Source organism: Eublepharis macularius, chromosome 5 (genome assembly GCF_028583425.1).
Source record: "Eublepharis macularius isolate TG4126 chromosome 5, MPM_Emac_v1.0, whole genome shotgun sequence".
Lineage (NCBI taxonomy): Eukaryota > Metazoa > Chordata > Lepidosauria > Squamata > Eublepharidae > Eublepharis > Eublepharis macularius.
Genome location: NC_072794.1, coordinates 110438793 through 110459588, shown reverse-complemented (window position 1 = coordinate 110459588; position 20796 = coordinate 110438793). Strand labels below are relative to the sequence as shown.

The 20796-nt window shown below is 45.5% G+C and overlaps 1 protein-coding gene across 1 annotated transcript in view; it reads left to right on the top strand.

Moving 5' to 3' along the window:
* TFEB (transcription factor EB) overlaps positions 1-20796 on the top strand; it is an 84767-nt gene that overhangs the window by 16556 nt on the left and 47415 nt on the right. The window lies entirely within an intron of this gene.

The window sequence follows — 20796 nt, the reverse complement described above, 5'->3', positions numbered from 1 at the left end:
ATCAGAAGGTGCATCTCTTTCCTCCTTGTTATTTCAGCATCTGAAAGATCCTATGAAGTTAATGAAGCTGCCTAGCATCTTGTGTAGTGCTTGTCTCATTGGAATATATCAAAAAGGTGTGACAGATTTTTCCTGGTTTGGCCCCCGACTGGCTTTTGCAATGTTCTCATGTTTGAGCTGTGTCACCTGTTCAAAATCAGGTGACTCTTCTGAGCTCTGCCTGGGCCTTTTTAATTCTGTAGGTAATACTAGAATAACAGTACCTACTTTAAAATAAATAATTTATTAGTACAAAACAAACAGAAAAACAAAAAACAGGAAAAATAATGCTGGCAACAAAAACAGTTTGCAAATCTATACATACTCTTCTATAAAAGGTTTCTAAATATCTAAAAATAAGTCCAGACGCATTCATATATTGATAAGTTTATAACAATGAGTTACAGGAAGTGGACTTTTATCTTTCCAGTGTTGTAGCAATTGTAAGGGCACAGAAGGTCCATTTCTGTTGACCACCAGTTAAGTTCCAAGAGACAGACAAGATAGTTTAAAAGTACATTAACATCTTCAAAAATGTCACTTCTGCATGGCACCAGGAATGATGTCATTCCCAGCGAGATGTAGAATTGCTCTGGTCTCTGGAGCATGCACAAGGCAAGTCCTTCTGTCACCTCCCCCTCCCCCTGCTGCCCTGTCCTCCACTTTCAATCCTGGGAACCCAAATTCTAATCAATTTCAAAAATTCATGAGGGAAGTTGAATTTTGTCAATGTGGCAAAAATAAATTTCCAGTATATTTTGTCAAAAGCTTTTGCCTTGCCAACTTGAGGAGAGAGGGCTAAGGGCAGAGAAAGAAGCACAGAGACCATGGTTGGAGGTAAAAAATCTACAAAGTTATTGCTTACAGCTTATCAGAGCATTGGTACCACATAGGGCATAGATTCATGAATGGCTGACCTGCCTACCAGCCAATAACCCCTTCACCCCCTCAGACCACCAGCTGAGAGGGGCATCGTGGGCTGACAGTGAGCAGGAACGCACCTGGGCATATGCCTCTGCATAGTTCCCTGTCACCAGGGAGTGAGCATGCCCTGATAGCCCCTGGGCGGGGCTTGTCACTACCTTGCCTTGCTCCAAAGATCCCATAAGATTATAACTTGCCATAGGAAACAGTGTGTGCAGACTGTGTTAACCTTAAATGAATCCATGCTCAATGCTGAACCACCTGCAAAAGTTGTGAGAGAAAATGATAGCCCACAAAATGCCCAGTAATCAGCCATACACAAATGAAGGAGCAAAAGTCCAAACCCAAGAAAAGAGGATGGGCCCAGTGGGATTGCAAGTTACACAGTGAAACATGTGGAGCGCAGACAGCAGTGCCTTAAGTGCATGCAGGGTGGATCTGAGAGGAGGCTATGCTGCTCAGGTCCCCCCCCCCCCCAGGGACGCTCCCTTGCCCTGCCTGCCAGTTCTGTGGGGCCGGCCAGGGCTGCTGGAGTAGTGCTGTGGCAAAGAAGCATCTGCCATTCATCCTTCTCCACACAGCCCTACAAACTGGCCCTCCAGTGAGAGCCAAGCTACAAGTGACGCCTGACACAGGTTGGACACTTGTCAGCTTCTTTCAAGTTTTGATGGGAAATGTAGGCATCCGGGTCTCACAGCTGTAATGGAGAGCCAAGCTGTAAAACTAGAACGCCTACATTTCCCATCAAAACTTGAGGGAAGCTGACAAGTGTCCAACCTGTGTAAGGCGTCGCTTGTAGCTTGGCTCTAAGTCGGCGGGCTGTCACTTACGTTGCTAGTGAGAGGGGAGAGGGCTAGGGATCAAGCATGCTCCAACAGCCCCGCAGCTGGGCTTGTCACTGCCCTGCCTCACTCCCAAGATTCCTTAAGGAGATTCTCTGTTATGAGGAAACAGAGTACACAGGCCACGTTAACCCCAAATGGATCTGTGCCCAGTGCCAAACTGCCACAAGAGCTCCAAAATGGCTCCTGCCAAAGCTCCTAAAGCTGCAAGCAATCCTGTAAGCCATCCCAAATGTCCTACAACCAAATGTCTAGTCCCCAGCTGGACAGGTGCATTCCATTGGGATGGACAAGGCCTCCTGTCAGAAGGAAAAGTCTGGGTGGGAGATAACACAATGCATTGATGCCTCCACAAACTAGTTAGCTAATTTGCTGAATTAGTCAGCTAATTTACTGATGTGCAAGCATCAGGCCATGGTAGAAGTTAGAAAATATGTAGAGTAAATCTTTTAAAATCTAAATCAGCAGCGTGTTACTTCAGAATTATAAGTTATGAATGTCATTATAAGGATTTTTAAAAGCGTTAGCCCCCAGCTCCAGACAGCACTATGAATGATGTTGAGAAAACATGAAGCTTAAACCATGACAACACTAGCCACATCACACACAAGATAGGAAGAGGAGGAAAGGAGATCTGTAACTAAATCTAAGCTGCAGAATGCAATGGAGCAGATAACAGTGGTGAGAACTAACAAGCTTGAGGCCCCTTCAGGCATGTTATTCTCCCGTTTGAAGGTTCTGTGGAGGTCAAAAACTTGCCCACAGTCATCAACCAAATTAGGGTAGTCAAGGCTACTACCTTAATCTACAATTGTTTGTTTATTTTTTCTGGGCCAACATAGCCTCTGCACTGAAAAAGAAGCTAGATGCAGTGGTCAAGTTTGCTGTATTGGGTGAGAGAATTCTCCAGCTTCCTAAATCAACAAAAGGCATATAAGCACCACTCTTTCCTCCCATTACACAGATACTTTGTTTAACTGTTTGGTTCAGGAAGACATTTGACACAGGATGGGTGAAACTGTTTTTGGCATGGTGGGTGATGAAAGGAAGCCCATCCCTGTTCTTCCCCACAGCTGATTCTGGTTTTCCAGTGCTAATGGGAATGCCTACTTAAATATTTTCTATGAACAATAGTATTGTGAGAAAAATGGCTATTGCATTGGTAAATGCAAGCATAAACTGGGAGAAGGTTTGTTTTGATGGTGTGATGAAGTTATGAGGGGGGTATGAAATGCACTGGGCAGCTTCATTCTGAGATATTTTTCTCTTTGCTTCTAGGAATAATTCTGATCATAAAGTAATTTTGGTAATTGTCCTGATGGTCTTTTTACATTTGACTAGTGGGTCTCTTGAACAGTGGTAGAATGGCTATTAAATGTGCCATGTAAACGTACCATGGAAGTTTGGGGGCCACTGCCCATGGCTGCTGGTGGCCAGGCACAAGCAGAGCCAAGCCCCAGCAGTTCTGCCTGCCCTTCAGGGGCTGCCTCCCTCTGATCCTTTGCCTGCGGTGATGGGTGTCAGTTCGTTCTTTGCCTGTCCCTAAATTGCCAACAGTTTGTGGGTAAACAACGACTGGCGGGGGGGGGGGAATTAGCTTCAGTCGAGGTACACCAACAACAACCAAGAAAGCACGCCTTAAGATGAAAACAGAAAAAACGTCCGTGAATTATAATAAGGATACAGTGTCTCTATGAAAAATAAACGTTACAAAGCCCTGGAAATATACAAGGGAGAGAGCCAGTACAAAATCTATTCAGCATATATCAAGTGAGTTCCTTTAAAGTCCTTTAAAGTTGTGGGACAATGCTGCAAGGTGTTGCAATTGACCAGCTGCAGACAATGAAGTTCTTGGATCAGTATGACGAGATGAGATTGTAGCGCTTGTAGGAGAAGCGCAACCAACTCATTTTCCGAATGTGATTTTCTCTGGTTCTCTCCTCTTCTCCCGTCCTCGTCTCCACCGCCATTCCCATTTGGTTGATCTCCAAATTATGCGACATAGACTAGTCGTAGTGCATATGCTTTTTAATTTCGCAATATACTCAGTGATATATATATATTTGTAATAATATACAGTCATTTTAATATATCATGGAATTGTCCGTCTCTTTGCTAAGTCACTTGTGCTTGTAATTATATAATTGTACCTTTAAGTTAATCAACCCTTTGATGTTAATGGAATAATTAATTAATTATTATGTATAAAGTGCTCAGGACGGCGTTCTCCCCTCACCCCGGCACATATGGATGTGGCATTCGGAAAATGAGTTGGTTAACTTGATTGTGCGATGTAAGTAATGGTTATTTTGTTGGGGTTTTTCAGTATGTGATGTTGGGATATTATTGTCCAATATTAATTTTTAGATATTGTGGCCTGAAGAAGGATCTTTTCGGTTTGAAACGAGAAAAGAAACATCTGGCCGGCTCACGCTCATTGCCTTCTGTTTCGCAGCGCTTCTCTTACAAGCGCTACAATCTCATCTCGTCATACTGATCCAAGAACTTCATTGTCTGCAGCTGGTCAATTGCAACACCTTGCAGCATTGTCCCACAACTTTAAAGGACTTTAAAGGAACTCACTTGATATATGCTGAATAGATTTTGTACTGGCTCTCTCCCTTGTATATTTTCAGGGCTTTGTAACGTTTATTTTTCATAGAGACACTGTATCCTTATTATAATTCACGGACTTTTTTCTGTTTTCGTCTTAAGGCGTGCTTTCTTGGTTGTTGTTGGTGTAACAGTTTGTGGGTGACAAGAGAGGGGGGAATGCATGGCTATTGCTGTTGCCGCTGGACAGGTCTGAGCTGAGTGGCCGCTGCACTGCGGGCTCATAGCGCTGACTCAGCACAGTTTGGCTTACTCCGTGACCGTTTAAACATCCCAGCCCACCCCTCCTCTTGGAGTCCCTGCTTTTTGCTTTGATGATAAAGTCTTTATTTTAATCTTGCCTTGCTAGATCAGGCAAGGTCTGTGTGATCCAGCATTCTGTTTTAAAGTCATTCTGACCAGACTCCCCAGGAAGTGTACCTTATTTTAAAGCTAGGAGCTACTGCCACATCTTGCAGCAGTGAATTACATGTTTTGGGCAAAAGAGCTACATTTTAGGTCTAACTTGAACTTATTAAAAAATCACCTTGACTTCTAATATTAAGAGAGTGCTCTGTTCCTGTTAGTTTGCTTATTTACCCTTTGGTGGGTATTTTAGGGAAATGCAGGTGTGGAAACTGGCAGCTTTTGATCCTTGATGATGAAAGTATTTGTGGGTTGCAATATGACTGAAGCTTGCTACAAGCCAGTTATGTTTACATTGCCTGAAAGAGAAGATATGAACCTAGTTCTCCAGCATAAGAAATACAAATGATTACCATCCAACTGTGGTATTAACATTCCTGGACTGCATTGTTCACTTCATATGATAGCCAGCTTTATGTGGTTAGACTTGGCTATATGTTGCAAATGAATAAGCCCATCTCTCTGCTTGGCCCTCTTCCTCTTCCCAAACAAGGCCTTGGGTGTAAATATTTGTACTGAAATCAGATCTGTGCATTGCCACTGGGAGTGAGACGCACATGCTGGGCTAACTTTGTTTTCAAGGATGACGTTGACAACCTCTAATAACTTGGGTTGTCCCAGAAGGGCTAACTGCGCCAAGATGTTGTGCAGAATTTTTGCTATGTTGTTTGTGTGAATTGACATTTTGTAATTTTATAGTTGTGAGAAGAGGGCTAGGGGTGAGGTAAAGACAAATGTGGTTGTGTTGTGATGAGAGCAACAGTCAAGGCCTTCTTGAGAAGTCAAGTCACAGCTTGTCCTTTTCACTTGTTTATTATTGGACATAAAGGACAGCTGCAGCCCCTGTATACAAGAGAGGGTATTACAACCTAGTATAATTACACATTGGTGGCCCTCCCAGCTGGGAATTACACATTTATAAATATTCTCCTATCTCTATCCTATCTCCTATCTTCTAAATATCTGGGCTGCAGAAGCAAAGCAGGTTACAATTTCAGGGAGTCAGATTTCACCTAAGTGAGGGTTTTTGATTGTTTTCGGTGAATGAGATTTAAATAAAAGATTTTGTATTTAGTAAAGGACATTGTAGGTGTTCTTTGAAGAGGTGTGGTTTGTTTTCAGCTTTTGTAAGCAATTAAGATCAAGCTGCAACACATAATTCTTCAGAGAGGTCACACAATGATAAAACGTGTAATTAATTATATTGGTTAGCCTAGATTATTTGCTTGATGTGAAATTGTTGTCATAGCACAAGTTTGAGGGAAAAAATCTGATAAGTTTGAAATTTGAAGCCTGCAGTCATTACATCTTAAAGTTCTTCACATAATTTCAGCAGTGACCATAACTCTTCTTTTATTCATTTTTTGGTAAAGAATAGCATGAAAGCTGTGAAGGCTAGCCATGTATGGGACATGCTTGCACATTCCTTTTATGGCACGGGCACGTCCTGTGTTCGGTAGCAGCAACATCCAGTGCACGTACCTGATGATTAATGAATGGTATGTTATTTCCTGTATAGAAGTGTTTTCGGTGTAGGAATTTGTGTTACATTGGAGTCAGTCGTGTGGTAGAATTTTGTAGTTTAGGAGGAATGCCCATCTGCTTTCCTTATTAAAATTGTTTTGAATGTGGGCATACAAACACCAGTCCTTCCAACCTTTTGGGCATTGTGTTTCCTTTTTTCGCCTCCCTACTTCTATAGTGAAGGAAACAAGATACTTAATTTATGGTGGGTGGAATTCAGCACTGTTAGGGCTAGGAGGAGTCCAGGAAAATTTAATTGCTGTTCCATGATCAGAAAAAGGATATATTTCCATTCTGAGTGCTAGGTGCAGAAACAGGATTCTGATGATAAATAGAAGAGCAAAGAATGCTAGTGCTTCCTAGTGGAGTTTTGTATGATTTTTCCATTATGTTTGCAACCAGAATCTATTGCAGAAGATTCTCCACTGAAGGGCTATGGGAATAAGCAGTACTGTACACATTTTTTTCTGGCCAGCAAAAAGTATTTGTGTGTGTGTGTGTGTATGTGCACGCATATGCGTGTCCATGTGTGTGCGCTAATAGTGCTGAATAAATCATTTCTGATAGTTCATGATAAATGCTTCTCAACAATGAAATGCAATATGTGTTAATTAATGTTCCCGATTGAAGCATCACTGAAATGTCTAGGGAACTTCCTGTTAAATACTATTACAGAGTATTGGCTTTGCCTTTAGTTTTTATTTTGAACATTTTCTGGCATTCTGAAGGTTCAGGAAGCCGAGACAGGGGATAGGATAAAAATTAACAATTTCCTCCCTCTTGTTGCATGGTGTAGTCTCCTTCAGTAGGTGATAAGGTCCGACTTTGAAGGCTGGTTGATCATTGAACTTTCTGCCCTGAAGTCCCCCTCCTCCCCATCCTCAGTGTGCTTGATGGATTTTGAAAGCTAGGATCAGGGTCTGAGAGCCATAGCAGTTCTAATTGGATGGAAGGTGCTGTTAATGGTGGACTTGCCCTGTGGGTAGAGGCAGTCTCCTCCAGCTTAGAGCTGCTATGCTACTGTAAGCTTTTAAGTGGTTACTGTTTGGTTAAAGGAGTGTTGTTGTTTTTTTTAAAAAAACCCAGTCCATTTGCAAACGCACTAGGAATCTCAACTAATATAATGGCTTAGGTTTGCGGGGGGGGGGGGGAGTGATTTCTACCAGTCCTCCCCTCCCACTTCAGACCCCCACTTTAACTCCTCATGCTGTTTATGACAGTCCCCTGACCCCTAGGAGCAGAATTTTGGAGGGTTCAAAATGCAAGAGAGGAACGGGAGAGGGGGAGTCCCATTCTGCAAGCTTTGTTGCCCTTGCCGTTTGTTAGATAGAAGACAAAATATTTATTGTAGAGTGAGAAGATCTTACGTGATATGTAAATGAATCTGGTTAACAACACTATCATGTGTTAAGTGGCTGTATGGATGGTTGACAAAAGCTCAAAAACCACTGTGGGACTAGCTGAGTCTATGAGGTTTCATAGAGCAAATGCTTCATTTTGGTCTTTGTCAGTTCTCCACAAAGACAGAAAGATCATTGTGGCCTAGGGTTGCCTGACCCTCACTGGGGGTGGGGGATTCCCCACTCCCAACCTTCAACCCCCACCCCCACTTACCTCGCCAGCAGGGAGAAAACAATTTGGAATCAAATCAGGCCCCTGAGAAGCGCAGCAGTGCTCCCGTGCTCCTCAGTGGCTGAATTTGGGCCAAATCAAGACTGAATCAGGCCTGATTCAGCCCCGGCAGAGCGCAGGAGTACTCCAAGGGTGGCATGTTACCCACTTGATGATATTACTTCCCGGAAGTGACATCATCACATGGGCCAGAAGCGCGCGCACTCTGTGTGCGCACACAAAGGGAAAGGTGAAGGTAGGTGCCTGCCTGAGGGGGGGGGGAGACGTAGCAACCCTATTGTGGCTTTGGTTAGAGCAACTGGGGTCATGATGCAGGCTGCATTGTTTGAAGGTGTGACCTCTAAGTCCTAAAAAGTGACTGATTTTTTTTACTTCCAAGTTTAGTATACTTTAGACTGTTTTGGCACTAGGCATTCCATTCCCCTGCTGGGGGTGGGGGATCTACTGCGCCCACCTCCTCGTCCCCATCCCCACTTGCCTGGCAAGTAGGGGGGGAAGCAGCATGGCGCGCTCCCACACTCTGCAATAGGCCCGTTTTGGGCTGAATCAGGCCTGTGCGGGGAGGAGCGATTCAGCCCTTTGCCAAGCGCGGAAGCAGTCATGGGGTGCCCTTTGACCCACATGATGACATCACTTTCAGGAAGTGACACGCACATACACGTGAGGAAAAACACAGCAGCCTCCAAGAGGTAAGTTCCAGGCTCCCAGGCTCCCTGCCAGGGGACTCAAGGGACCTGGCAACCCTTTTTGGCACTTTTACTTTTATTCACGCAGCAGATTTAAGCTGTAATGGTGTGAATGGAAGCCTATGCCACTGACAGGGCTGGTGCGTCCATTGAGGCTGGGCCGGCAGCCACCTCGAGCGCTAAGGCGCTGAAGGGGGCTCCGGGGGCATGCACCACGGAGCTCAATTGCTCTGTGCTTCTGCCACCGCCGCCAGCACACAGCTGCAGGCCAGGCACGGCAGGTGGTCGGGCAGCGAGCGGAGCAACTGAGCTGGAGGGCTGGGAGGACGCACGCACACTGTCCCAGCAGCATGCCCTGCATGTGATGTCACATGCAGTGATGTCTTCATCACACAGTTTGGGTGCATGTGCATGCTTTGCGCGCATGCATGGGGGAACAAAAGCCCTGAAGCTGCCTCAGGCGCCAGAAACCCTGGCACCGGCCCTGGCCACTGATGCCAATTTCTGCCAAATAGAGATTAGTAATATGGCTATTGTGGGTATTGTTAAGAACAGGACCATCCTTTTGCTGAGAATGCTGCTGAACAATTTGCTGAGGCTACTGTTGTCCAGACACTTCTGCACCTAACCTACTACAGTGTGTGTTTGTCAGTTTGTACCAATAAAGTAATCTAGCCTCTAGATAGTAGATTGTTTTAACAGTTTCCTAAATGTATTTCAGATAACTTTTGTGTTGTGTTTTACCTCTTACTGTCTGAACCATTGTGTGACTTGAATTATATTTCACATGGGGTGCTACATGTTTTGTACGAGTATCCAATGATGTTTGATAATGTTAGTTTTGCTAATATTTTCTAATATTGGTTATGGTAACAGTTTGTGATTTGATGTAGTGTCTAGCAATTATATTTTAAAAGTTATTTGATATATTTTTTTATAGCTGTGTGAAAATTCTACCGGTAGAAGAGTTTGCCCAAGTTAAATGTAAACGTCTTAACTGCATATTTTCCTTGTTACAAAATCATTAAAATGTCATTTTGGTTTAAGTCTCTGTACACAAGACATCTTACATGAGTAGGAGCAAGTGAAAGATCTTACACTTGTTCTCCCATTGTGGCTGTGCATGCACACTGGGGGAGAACAGAGTACACTTGAATATAAGACCACACAGAAAGTAAGTCACTTGTGTAGAGAGACTCTCAGTTTATCACAAAACACTCAGATGAACTTCAAAAAACTGTTTCTATAATATATTGTATAATGATTAGAAGTTATTAAGTTATGAGTGCTTATGTTCTTGTTTGCAGTATTTTTGTTAATTTTAAATAACCTGATAATTATGCTGAATTTATTACTTGATAATCTGGAGGTGTGGCTGTAGTACCTGTTTGCACCAAAAGTAAACAGGAGTCTAGAAGCACTATCAGGACTAACAACATTTTATTCCAAATTAAATTTCTAAGGTCTAGAGGCCACTTCTTCAGATTATATTACATTTCACAAAAGCTTAAACATAGGCTGAATCCACATTACCTCCACGTGTCCTGGTGTTGCACTAAATGTTCGCTAAACACCTGGAAGTATAGCATCTTTCAAGCGTGATTTCTGAATCGCGCTAGAAAGACGCTATACTTCTGGGTGTTTAGCGAACATTTAGTGCAACACAGGGACGCGCGGAGGTAATGCGGATTCAGCCATAGGCTTCATAATTGGTGCTTAGATTAGTTTTCATTTTCTGTTAGTTTGATTACCACCACAGCTTTCAACATCAAGCTGTGATCTTTGATATCTTATTATACAGAGGGTTCAGAAGAAGTGATGGTAGACAAGCCTCTTGGAAAGGCAGAGAACCCCCTACCAACTAGGGTTGTCAGTCCCCTGCTGGGGGCGGGACATCTCCCGCTTCCACCCTCCACCCCTGCCCCCACTTACCTGGCTGGCAGGGGAAAAGATGGGTGCACTCTCAGGTGGCACTCCTGTGCATCATTGTAGACCCATTTCAGGCTGAATCGGGCCACTGTGAAGCACATGAGCACTCCAGGGCCCATCGCACCGCCCTGGCAGTGCTCCCGCGCCCAGCAGCAGCCAGATTCAGACTGAACCTGGCCCAATTTGGCCCGAATTGGGCTGAATTGGGCTGGTGTGCGGCGCAGGAGCACTCTGGGGCCCATTGCGCCACCCCAGCAGTGCTCCTGCATTCCACAATGGCCCAGTTCAGCCCCCTGTGGAGCACCGGAGCGCTCCCAGGGGTAGCATGTGGCCTGTGCGATGATGTCACTTCCTGCAAGTGATGTCGTCATGTGGCCTGAGAGCATGCGCATGAGGGCAACACCAGAGTAAGTGCCATGTCTGCCACCTCTTGCCCAGAGGGTAAGGCGGCCTGGCAACCCTACTACTAATCTTCCTTTCACAATGTAGAGCTTCAGGAGAGTGTGGGTGTGTTCTGGGTCACACTTTTAGTTCACATGGAGGAACTGGTGAGGCCAAGAACTAATTTTCCACATGAACCCAGGTAGAATGGCCAACTTTTGATTTTAAAAGCCTGCTTCAAAGTTTTTTTGCCGCCCCACTTCCAGGGCATGGGCTATGAATTTAATCAGTAAAATATTCTGGCACTTGACTTGGAAATGGCAAGAGGCAGATTGGGCCACACAAGGAACAGGTGTGAAAATTACCCCTGCACTACAATGACATGTTGCTTTGTCACCACCTACCATTCTTCCCTTAGATTCCTCAGTCTTGTGAGGGTGCCTATACAGACTCCCAGTGTGTACAGCGATGTGTTATACAGTCCTTAAGTATTCCACAGATGAAAATAGAGTCCATCTTGTTCAGGAGACCAGAATCTAGCAGCCAGGGGCGTGGGTCTGGCAGACAATGGATGGTAGAGCCAGAGGGAAGGGGCCTGGTGAGTCAAGGCTAAGACAATCCAGGCTACAAATACGCTTTGTGTTTCTGGCTTACTAGAAGTGCATATAGAGCAGATCAACAGATGAGGAAAGCCATAGACTGCAGGAGAAAAGACACACTTGTACACTAACTTCAATCCTAAGATCACCTTCTTGGGAGTAAGTCCCAGTAAATAAAATTGGACTTAATTCTGAGTAGACCTGTTTATGTATTTGGAAAATGTTTTATGCTATCTCTCCATTGAACCTGCCACCAGTGACTTACAAAATAAAACATTATAAAAAAATAAATCATTAAATGCTATTAATTAAAATCCAGAATTTAAAAAGCAAGGCAGAGCATAAAATTTTGATAATCGAGTAGCTTAAAATAAGTTCCCAGACTAATTATAATATGGTGGTCTAAGATCAACCTCTTAATTAAAAGTTTGAGTGGACTGAAATATTTTGGCCTGTTGCGTAAAAGAGAGCAACACAGGCAACCAGGTGAGACTCGCTGGCACTTGCACAATCGCGTGTAATTCGGAACGTCTGTTTTGGCTCTCAAGGAGAAAGGCTTCCTTCCACAACATATTAAGGAATCAAAGCATGCTTTTTTAAAAAAATAGACTGTGGACGCAAGCCTTTCCTCTTTGCCACAGGGAAGGAGGCACAGCTGTAGAGAAGGCTCTTGGAAGAACCCTCTATCGCACAGGGCCACACTCTTCCATGTGCTGCAGGAGTTCCTTGCTCTCAGCTAGCTGCTTGATAGCACTCTTCATGGTTCCCACTTGGACTTTAAACTTTGTGCCCCTTAGCATGCATATGCTTTTGTTGCAATTGAAATAGAAGTCGGGGTGAAGATAGTAGAGAGAGCCAAGTCCATTTATTTGGATTTTGATCTGGCAGTTTTATTTTTAGAAGGGTGTACAAATATTGGGATTTTCCACTGAAGTTATGAACTCATGAAGGCATTCAGGAAATCATGGGTGTCCCTGGCATATTTGGGTGCGTGAGTTAATGTGCAAATGTTGGCTACATGCCTGTTAAGGAAAAAAAAAAGTGCTGCTCGCTTTTACTCAGTTTTGTGGCAACCGGTACAAATTTCTGACTTTTGCACAGAAAAAATTGGCAGCTGGCCCAGTAGTAACTTGCCCCCTCTCCTCTGGATAAGGCTTCTTTTCGTCATAAGCTGGCAATCCTAGCACATAGCCTACAATCCTCGGTAGAACACTTTGATGTGGCAATGTTGGGAAGGTTCCCTGAAGAGAGGAAGTTCAAAAACTACTCTGGTAGATACGTATCTCACATCTTTAAATGCCTTTCTTTTGCTTTATAGTGTCCATTTACAGTGTTTCCAAGTGATGTATGACAAAGCTGCCCCGCCCCCCATAACACTTTGAACATCTCTAGAATCAGTTGAAGGCAATATATCTTGCAAACCATTTAAGGGATCCTGGAATCCAACGGGCACGGTGTAGAAAGTGATGCTAGCCGTTTCTTGGCAAATGTCCTTCTTCTTTGTTTGGGAGCCTTTATCTTTCAGATTCTGCCACCTCCCCAGAGTGATAATGTCTTCACTGTACTAAATATCTGGGCTACTTTTGACTGTGGTATTTCAAGCATGGAAGAGAAAACATTTGGCCTCTGACCCAAGAGCTTGTTAACAACACAACAGCCTATGTTGCAGAAATGCCTGGGCTAAAACAGTCCTGGTGATTCAGTTGCTCACTGGCCTCCTCAGGCAGCTCCTGCCCTTATTTGAAATGTCTCTCCAATCTGCAGAGGCTGTGGACTTATTGCTGTGACTATTAATGTGCTGCGTCTCCTTTTAAAGGCTGTGTCCTCAGTGGCCTGGGCTGCCATCCGTGTTGCTGTGGGTGGTTGTCTTCTATCCATCAGCATGCTCAAAAAAGTGAAAGCAGAATTTCACAGCTTGCCAGTGGGCTTATAAAGCCAATGGCTAAAGAAATTTGAAAATGAACTGTCTGCTGGCGTTGCCATCCTCCAGGTGGGGCCTGGAGATCTCCCAGAATTACAACTGCTCTCCAGACGGCAGAGATCAGTTCCCATGGAGGAAATGGCACCTGTATTAGCAGCCCTAGATCCAGACCACCAGGGTAAAGAGCAAATTTCAGATCTAGTTTCTTCCCAGGAAGTGAATTCAGCCAAAGAACTAGAAGGACCAACATCAGAAGCAATCAGCTTCTACCCAAAAAGACAATCTGGGGGCTAATCTCCTGTCTAGGAAGTGAGTTCAGCAAAGGGAGGCCTGGAAGAAAGGCCTGCACCAGAGCAAAGTTCTGAAGGAGAGTCCAGTAGAACTTACTCTCATCATAGCTCTTACCTGCAACTTCTTCAACTGAAGCCTTTCCAGCAATATAACAGTTGCTTGGAGCAACCACAAGAACTTCCAGAAGTATCTCCCCGCTCCCTTTTCCCAGTTCAAAACAAACAGCGGTCTTGCTCTACAACCCACTAAGTTACAGTGGACAAAGTAGCTACATATATACACTCCTCCCAACATGCAAATTAAGTAGTTGCTTTCTGCCACCCAACAGCCTACATTCCCAAAGCTCTACACGGAGAGCATCACCCAGAAGAGGTAATTTGGGGGCATTTTTTTCTCCTGCAAACTTTTTTGAAGCTGCTGATCCCCCAGTGGGGAGTGGGGAATCCTCTACTCCCAGCCACTGCCCCCCACTGCCACTCACCTGGCCAGCAGGGGGGAAAAACTTGGGAGCCACAAAACCTCCCAGGCTAACGTGCAGCATTTGCATTCCCCATGGACGTGATGATATCACTCCTACTGTATTTTCCAGGCCAAAACATTTTATCTATTTATGGTCTGTTCTAGCTTGAGTAGGCTTTCTAGTTGCCCGCTGGTAGTGGGAAATCTCCCGGGAGTTTGCCTTGTTGCCTACCAATCGCTGGCAATTGGCGAGAGGTGGCAAGCCCCCCGGAGATCGCCCACCATTAGCAGGCAACCTGAGAGAGTGCACACTGGGCACGCTCCCATTAGGGCACAACAATATCACTGTCCGGGGTCTGAGGCACAGCCCCCGGCCTCAACAAGAGGAAGCAGGGGGAGGCAGCCAGGAGACAGCAGTCCTGCCACCTCAGCCAGCAGCCAGGGCCAGAACCTGCCTACACCAAAGGGAGAGGGCAGAGGCAGGAAGAATTGGGACCCAGCAGCAGCCCAAACGGGGCCCTTACCTGCAAAGGGGGAGAAGCAGCCACAGCAACTCAGAGCCATGCCCCAGCATCCACCCCAGCTTGAAGATGGCAACCTGACTCAGGAGGTGCTCAGAAGCCAGCCCCTCCGGGTAGAGCTGCTGAGGGCACTCTGTGGGAAGAGCTGGGCAGCCAGCCAAGGGGCCGCAGCTGGGCCCACCTTCCCTAATCAGCTCAGCCAGAGAAGCCCAGTAGCCAGCCAACAGGGTGCAGCTGTGGCTGATCCCGGCAGCCCAGCCAGCTACCCCTGCTGCAGCAGCTTGAGACAGCCCATGGCCACGCCAGGGCTAGAAGACAGCAGCCTGGCTCAGGAGTTGCTAGAAGCCAAGCCTCTACAGGGGGGGCTGCCACAGGCATTCTGCGGGAGGAGATGGGTAGCCCCGCCCAGCATTGCCAAGCAGGCAGCACGGAAGCTGGCTAAAGCAGCTCCTCATGAGCAAGGCCAGGCAAGCTCAGTAGCTCAGAGGCTGGCTGGGGCAGCCCCTCGTGAGCAAGGCCAAGGAGCCCTCAGCTGGGGATGGCTCACACTCAACCCCACCCTGCCAGCTAGGCAAAGGAGCCCAGAAGGGATTAGTGGTTGGAGGGAAACACCTGGGGGAACGCACAGCTGGGCCCGGTCAGGAGAGGGAACAAGCCTGGAAGGAGGGCGGGGTGGAGATAGGAAGCCCTATAAAGGGTGGCTGGGAAGAGCTCTGAGGTGGTGGGTGTGAGTGAGGAGTGATGATGTGGAATGAGAGCAGTAGGATGCAAGGGTGGAGGCTTGGAGGAGAGTTCTGGAAGGAGGAGATGGAGGACACAGAGGGTAAGCAGGCCAGGTTGAGCAGGCCAGCGAGTGGACTGAGAGGGAGTCTGGGTGAGGTATACCGCCCCTCCTTCCACAGAGCAGGGTCCTGCAGAGTCCCTGGCCCCCCTGTGACGTCAGGAGCAGACTGCCCAGTACCACGCCCAGCGGCAGCCGCGGCAAGCCCTGACAATCACTTCCTGAAGTGATGTTGTCACACCAGCTGCAGGCGTGCTCCCAAACGGGCTGAATTTGCCCTACACAAAGCATGGGAGCACACCTGTGGTCAGTGTAATGACATCACTTCTGGAAGTGACGTCATCGTTGGAGTACTGGGACTGTGCATGTACAAAAAGAGAGAGGCACAAGGTGCGAGGTAAGTACCAGGTCCCCCCTCCCACCAGGAGGGTATAGGGATCTGGCAACCCTAAGCCCGAGGCCTGCTTTATGGGTATCATTTTTAGGTCTTTCATGTTGTTTTTATGTTCTCACTTGTTTTCAGTGTCTTGTGCATTAGAGATCATTAAAATATTGTTGTTTCTGTGGTTTTATAGTATTGTTTTATTTAATATGCTGCCTCAGGCAAGATTAAGGTTGCCACGTCCCTTGAGTCCCCCGGTGGGAGACTGGTACCCTGGCACTTACCCTCCAGTGTGTTCAGTGTGGTGTTTTCATGCTCCAGAATGCTTCACGTGGGTGAAAGGGCAGCCCGGGATCACTCCTGTGCTTGCTAAAGAGCTGAATTCCGCCCCCCCCCCACGGGCCAGATTCAGCCCAAAACAGGCCCATTGCAGGGCGTGGGGACATACCGCGGTGTGCCGCAGGGGCACGCTGTGCTGCCTGGGGGTGCGCTGCACTGCTGGGAGGGTTCCCAGGGGGCATGCTCCCCACTGGCCAGGTAAGTAGGGGCGAGGGGGAGGAGGTGGGAGCAGGGGATCCCCCGTCCCAGGTGGGGGAATGGCACCTCTGAGCAAGATTCTGGAGAGGCAGCATATACATTTTCTAAATAAATAAATTAAAAGTAGTGAAAGTCTCTGAAAGATTGTCTGCCACTACTGTTCATTCTATGGAATATGAATCTACAGGAGAATGTTGTATTCTAGGGCACTCTCTCAGGTATTTTGGGACAAAAATGAGGCCCAACAGGCTTGTCCAATAGCACTTGTGAACTAAAGTATCTTCCCTTGAATGCTTCCCCCATAATCATCTACAGACAAGTAGATACTCTTTAGCAGATGTCCATGTGGAAATGCTCTCTGGAAAATAGAAAATTTGAGAACCAGAGCTGCTGTTCGTCTCACTGTTGTACATTGAGAATGTCTATCGAATTTCAGAATGCTGGTGTACTGTATGTTTGAATAGTGCTACGTTACAAACATCCTTTCTCGGTTTTGGTGTGGAGGAGCATTCAGACATGCACAAAGAAAAAAAAACACCTGCCTTCGGTGCTTTACCTTCTCTCTACCTGACCACTCAAGTCATGTTCGAGAGCCCTGCTTTGGGTTCCCTTGCCATTTGAGGCTAGACGCACAGCAACCTGAGAAAGGGCCTTCTCTGTGATGGTGCCAAAAAGTTGGGACTGCCTTCTCAGACTTTTGTCTGTCTCCCTTTATTGTTGTTTTCTGCCACTGTGAAAAGACTTTTTTTGTTTTCTTTAGAATTCCTTCAGTAACTCTTATTGGACCTCTTCCCTGTTTGAGTGTGTTTGTATAAGTAGCATGAAGAAAATGCTCTCTGAGCCTCTGTTGTACTGTAATAAAAATAGGCTTATAATATATTTTAAATAAATTATTGAAATTTGGAAGCCCAATACCAGAAGGCCTTAACTGCCTAGGCTCCTGTCTGTCAAAGAAAAGAATAGAATTGAGGAGACTCAGGTTTCATTTATCATGTTCTTTCAGTTGTTCTAGACTGCAGAGGGCCCAAATAACAGTACTGCTGTCTGACCTCTTAACTGACCGTAGGGGAAGATGGATACTCAGGCAGACTGTATATGCTTTGGATGTTAGGAATACACTATGCTGATGCAAGGAATATTGTTCATAGTGGTTCATATGAATATTGTTCATAGTGATGCAAGGAATATTGTTCATAGTGGAAAGTTGTCATTTTGTCAAAAAGGAAATAACAGTTAGAGTGCATTGGTATGTAATTCACATTTTTTTTAAAAAAATCTTATTATAATTCAAATATATTATGGTGTAAATGGAATTGTGGTGAAAGTGGAATAATGATGCAGCTGTATTTCTGACAATGTAGGCCCTTTCTTTTCATTAAAAGAGAGGGCGAAAACATGATAGACTAAAGGGATCCAGTACACTTGCAGGTGTTTGCAGTGGGATTTGTTGTCATTTTTGAAATAGCAGTGTAACCTTCATTTCTTGTTCACCACTTCTGAATTCAGGCGCTTTGCTGTATTAAAAGGAGAGTGTAAAAAGTAACTTCAGTACAGGTTGGCAGATGCTCCTTGAAAAATAATGAATTATGTCCATAGAGGATCTGGACCATCTTTGTGCTTTTCTAGATTTGTCTTGAGCTCAGTGACCTTTCACAAGCTTCTGTGTATGATAGAGTAAAAGATGGGAGCCCTTGTTGGCACGGCATCAAAGAATTTCACTGTCTCACAAGAGTTGTTCCTTTGACGGCTCAGTAGGCTAGTCCCAGGCGTTCATCTGGCCCCTTGTTTTGAGCTTGCTCATCATCTGCCTATGTCTTGGGGCTGCTTTGCAAGTTATATGAAACAGTGAGTGGCAAATGTGGAGCATCTCCTCTGTAAGAAGATGCTTCTGCTCCAGAAGCACATGGAACTCCTATATCTACCCCCTCCACAGGATTCCCTGTTCACAGGCTATGAGGAGCAATGTGACTTGTGCATAGCCATGCACACATTTTCGCACCTGTTTTTCAATGATTCTTTTTATAACATGCAATTAGATTGTATAATATGCCTTAAATTAGATTGTCCATCCTGGTTTTGAAGGTTGTTTTGTTGGAATGTTTTCTTTCATGGGCCATTTTCAGTAGAACAGGCAGTTTCAGGCTTTCTTCTCCCATAGATGTTTTGTCTGAAAGCCAAGTTTCCATGTTCACTTTTGACATGACAAAGACTTTTATGTGACTATTTTGTCTTGCAACTTGCTTATGGACGTAACCTTGTTGGATGACTGCTGATGTTCACCATGTCAGGCAGCATTGTGGTAGTTTTGTCTGTGTGTGCATGCACACATGCACACATACTGATAATGCACTGATATAGTAATATGATACTGATAGGATACAGTAGTTTTGTAACTGCTGTCAAAAAGCATTGTCTGTTGCCCCACTTGTGTGGTTTGCTTGGTTTCATGCACCCCTCTCCTTCCTGCCATCCTATGCAATAGTTTTTCTGCTCACATTGACCATTTTACAGATGTGTGCCCCTGACCCAGACAAAGACTGGTACAGAAGAAATAGGCTGTTCAGAGTAGCCCTCTTCTTTTGCTCAGGCCCTGCCTGTTTAGCCTGCTTGCATATAGGAGAATACCCTCCTGAGCAGAGGCATTCTTTTCTTGTGATGCAGGCTTTAAAAAGGCTGTCAAGAGCTGAGAATAGCTTGAGTGTCACCAGAAATCCATTTGGCGCCTTTACCTCAGCAAGGGTTCCTGGGGTATTGTTTTGTGTTCCTTCACTTAAGGCAGACCGTGCAAATATCAGATGCCTATGGGGCACAGGCAAGCTTGGGGGATGGAAATAAGTTGGCTGCCTGGCCTTTTGCAGGAATTCAACAGGATTAACTGGAGACCTCCCTGAATGTAGGCTGCAACTGATTGGTAAGCTCTTATAGGCCATGATCAAATGAATCCTCAATTGAACAGGGTATGTGGAAGGATACTTGTTGCACCTGTGATTTAGTAGATTCCTCGCCACCAGTTTTGCATACATTTCTAGTATAAGATGATTGTTTCACTGAAATAAGGAAGTAAATAGCCTCCCTGCAGGTAGTCCATGTGTGGTTTGGCAGTGTTTGCTGTTTGCAGAGAACTGAAGTGGAACTCCACGAAAGTCTGGGGTGTCCAGAAAGCCTTCCTGCATAGAATGGAAGCCTGTGTTTGGTAACAAACCCCTCAGTGTTTTGCAGGGTTATTTAAAGCCTCTGATAAGTGAAGAGCTAAAGATAGATCTCTCGGATGGCCCCAAGAACACGTTGGAGTGGGAGGCCTGCCTGTAGGTACTCTCTGAATCCCAAATACAAAGGAGAAAATGTGGCTAATAGCCTTCAAGGGAGAGTGCGTATTGCATTTCCTCCTGGCATTGATGCCAGCTGGGCAAGCGGTCTTAAACAGGAGCCTTGTTGGTTCCTTATCTTGGCTTGTGTTTGAAGCCAAACTTCCTAGCATTTCTGGCTGTGAGCATGAGGCCCCTGGCACTGGGCAGCCCTTAGTGCCAGGAGGCTTCTGTCTCTTGCTTTCCCAGAATGTCCCTCACGCACCCATCCCTCTTGCTTCAAGAGCTTGAATGTGAGGCAGGCCACTGGTATCTGTAGCTCAGTGTATTTATAAGTATAGTATCAGATGCTGGTGATTTTGCTAGTCTCTACGGTCTGTCTTGAGAGTTGAGATAATGGTGATCCCAATTACCTATAAAGCTTGAATAATACAAAATGAAAACAAACAATTTAATGCACTTTAGAATACATGTCTGTATAGCCTAGGGCTGCCAGTCCCTTGGTGGGGGCGGGAGATCCTCTGATCCCAGCCTCTGCCACCCTGCTGCCACTCAACTGGCCAGCAGGGGGAAAAGGCCCTGGGAAATGGGCCTGGGAGGCAAAAACCCTCGCAGGCAAGGACGAGCATGACAGTGTCACTTCTGGAAGTGATGTCATTGCACCTGCTGGGTGCATGCATGCACATTTTGTGCGCACACAAGAAGAACAAAAAGATAAGTGCCGAATTCTCACCCTCCCCTCCCCTGTCCCACCAGGAGGATAAGGACTGGATTCCTGGTAACCCTAGTATAGCCTCTTCATAAGTAGTTTGCATTTGCAATTGTTCAGATTTTTAAAAAATTGGATATTTACTAAGTGTTTGGGATTCTTTCCCAAGACAATCAGACAAAAGCTCCAATGCATTAATGCAGGTCCAGTTCACACAAACAAGCAGTCATCTGATGATAGCTTTAAATTCAGACAACACAGACTGGAGTGACATGCAGTGAAGAATTTGTGTGTGTAGCATTTGCAATATAAATCT